Here is a 3,790-nt window from a genome sequence, read left to right on the forward strand (position 1 = left end):
GTCTAATCAGCATGTACACGTGCATATATTAGAGAATTCAGAAGTTTTAAGCAGAAAGTCGAGATCCTTTGTGTTCTTTTGAAATCTTGATTTTCAAATCGTCGTAACTTTTGCTCCGGTTATCCGATTTCGATTCCGTAAATTGTTTTGGAATCCTTGCGATGAGGGCTTCGATCTCGTGTAAGTTTTATGTTGTGTTATATGGATTTCGAAATCAGTAGATGGCAGATAACAGATTTTGAGTTCTTGATTATGTATATCGACGTTTATGCGATTCTATTGCGAAACCGGATTGATGAGTTTGTATTAAATGTATTCAACTTTGATTCCAGCATATATACCAATTGTTCTAGCTGCTGATATGAGGAGTTTGAAGATATATATTAGCTGATATATGTTGTACGAATGATTGAAGTGAAGTTAGAAATGATTTCGGGATTACGTCGGTTACCGATTTTCAATCGCTACGCCGTTGAATTGAGTTTTTAGACTGTTTTGATAGCCTATATCTGAGCTGAAGTCTTTATCTAGATGTTATTAATGTTATAGTATTTTTATTCTTCAGTTTCAGTCGAGTTTTGAAGGCCAACAATTCAAGACGCCGAGTTAAACCGAAGAAGAAAGAATTGAGGTTTGAAATGAGTTTGATTGACGATCGATTGATGGCTTTGATTCGTTTCTGATATAATAAGTTTGAATGAAGTTTGATATGAGTGTTTTGATTATTATATTTCAGATTTGAAGAGTTCAAAATCGTGATAAACGAAGGTATAATGACGACATCGCGAAGTAGGGACTTTGAAACTCAAGAATGACTACTATTGAGTTGGCCCGCAAAAACCACATACTTGTTTATGTTTTTTATTTGATTATGATGTTGTCGATCCATCTCAGGTAGTTGATCTTTAGATTTGAGTTAATATGATGCTATATTGAATTGATTCTATGCCAAGGTTGCTGTTAACCTTATTTGCGAGTCGATTACGAACTCGTTAGATGGATATCCATGTCAAGATCATTTATGAATCTTGATGGCCTCGAAGTTATATGAATCAGTTCTTATGCGAAGCGTTAATTTACTCTATTTGTTGAGTCGAGTTTAAATAGAGTTGATATGATTTATTTAACGCTTTCTATATGTTGGTTATACTGAGATTGATTTCTCACCGGAGTTTATCCGGTTGTTATCTTGTTTTGTATGTGTGCATGACAACAGATGGGGCAGGAGCTGGCCAAGGACGTCGTGGGTAGCTCATGAGAGATGATTAGATGTGGACTCGGGTTGTTCGAGATGGAACGTTGAAGCTAAGTCTTTATAAACATGTTAGAGAACATCTGGGTTTTGGACTTGGAAAGCTTAGCGACTAGTTGTGTCTTTTGTTGCTTTTGATGCATTGTAAACTTCTAGTTTAAAGTATCAATACTTTATGGACATGTTTAGATGTTGTTTTATGTTAATATACATGTTTTAGACTTGAATTTGATAGCTTGGAATGGATGTAAAGGATCAAGAATGGCTGCTGAAATACAGGGTGAAATTCTGTCCAGGAAGCGCCCGAGCTGCAGTTTTTAGCCGCCCGAACGCGGGCCTTCTGTTTTGGAAAAATCAGGGGCGCCCGGGCGGTAGTTTGTGACCGCCCGAGCCCACCCCCTTTTGAAAAAAAAATAAAAAATAAAAAAAATGATATTTATTCTTTCCTTATTATATTAATGATGCTTATTCATTAATTGCCCCTTAAGATTTGAGATTAGCAACCCGAGGCCCCACAACAGGTGGTATCAAAGAATAAGTTTCTTGGACTGAGAATAGATGAGCGGGGTAGATCGAGTCTTCTAATCTGATTTATTTATTGCATTCATATTTGTATGGTATATGATTCATTGATTACAGATGTTAAATTGTCACATGATGCTGTGATAATTTGCGAAGAATATGTTATACAATGTTTTGAATTACATGTTATCTGATTGTTTGATTGAAGTAATAGCATGTCATGAATGAGTATGAATCAGAACTCGATCTTTTGAGAAGGCATTGTGGATTGTAACAGACTTGTTCTATTTGAGATTGAACTGTACACTAATCTGTTTGATTATCAGATATGCCTCCCCGACCAGCACCAAGAATTAGACAGACATTGGCCATGAATCAGCCTGAACAGACGAATGCTGCACAGGTCCCAGTGACAGTGTCTGAACATAGATAGGGTAGTACTTCTACTGATGAGTTCAGTGATGCTAATCCGATGGAGAAACTTCTTAAACGATTCCAATCATTCAAACCACCAAAATTGCAAGGAACTGAGAATGCTGTGGAATGTGAAAATTGGTTGAAAGATATTGAGCAGTTATTCGAGTCCCTCGACTATATAGATGATCGTCGTGTCAGACTTATGATTCATCAACTACATGGCCTTGCCAAGAGTTGGTGGATAGCGACGAAGAGAGCATTGGAAAACCAAGGTACTGTTATTACCTGGTCTGTATTTAGAACTTCTTTCTATCAGCGTTTCTTTCCTGTGTTTTATCGCAAGGACAAAGGAGCAGAGTTTGCGAGTTTGCAACAGGGACAGTTAAATATCGAGGAATATGTTGCAAAGTTCACTAGCCTGTTGAAGTTTGCTCCACATATTGCTGTTAGTGATGAAGCTCAAGCCGATCAATTTATCAATGGCTTGAATCCTGATGTGTTCACACTTGTAAATTCGGAAAGAACGAATACCTTTGCCGATGCTCTGAATCGTTCAAAGAAAGCTGAAGCAGGGATACTGAGACAAAGAGGAGCACAGTTTGTGCCACAGCCAGTGAGACAGCCGCAAGAGCAGCCACAGATTCCACCACCACCTCGATTTGAAGCTGGAGGAAGTGGTAGTGGAAAGAAAAATTTCTTCAAGGGCAAAGGGAAACAGTTTAAACGTCCTGGTGGTAGCTCTTCTAGTTCCAGTGGATCTCGACAGTCTCGAGCTGGACAGAGGTCCGATGTATATTGCACCAAGTGTGGTGGTCGACATACCAGTGAACAATGCCGAGGAGTTTTTGGTACTTGTCACATTTGCAATTAGACAGGTCATTTTGCACGAGTCTACCCACAGCGTGGTTCTGGAGGTGCACAGGGTGCTGGATCATCGAGACCAATGGTTCAATCAGGATCTTCTGTGCATTCATTTCAGCCACAACCAGCAGCATAGGGTAGAACAAGAGGAGGAGGAGGTTAGTCAGTGAATCAACCTCCGAGGCAACAAGCAAGAGTGTTTGCATTGACTGAAGAGCAAGCACAAGCGGCACCAGACGATGTGATTGCAGGTAACTGTTCTCTTTATGGTTATCCTGCCTATGTCTTATTCGATACGGGTGCATCGCATACCTTCATATCTAAAAACTTTGTTACGTTGTATTCATTGCCTGTTGAGTCATTAACTACTGTAGTGTCTATATTTTCACCGTTGGGAAAGGTATAGTATCAGTGAAGTCTGTTAGAAACTGTGTACTACAGTACGAAGGTAATGAAGTTGAGCTTGACTGTATCGTTCTTGGTTTGTCTGATTTTGACTGTATAATCGGTATCGATATGTTAACCAAGTACAGAGCAACAGTGGACTGTTTTCATAAAATTGTGAAGTTCAAACCTGATATGACTGATGAATGGAAATTATATGGTAAGGGATCACGAGCCAGAATTCCTTTGATATATGTTAATTGTTATGACTGATTTGTTACAGAAAGGAGCCGAGGGATTTCTGATCTATGCAGTTGATGTACTGAAGACTAGTCTGATCTACCAGTGGTGAAT

The sequence above is a fragment of the Henckelia pumila genome, chromosome 3 (assembly GCF_033568475.1).
Source record: "Henckelia pumila isolate YLH828 chromosome 3, ASM3356847v2, whole genome shotgun sequence".
Taxonomy (NCBI): Eukaryota; Viridiplantae; Streptophyta; class Magnoliopsida; order Lamiales; family Gesneriaceae; genus Henckelia; species Henckelia pumila.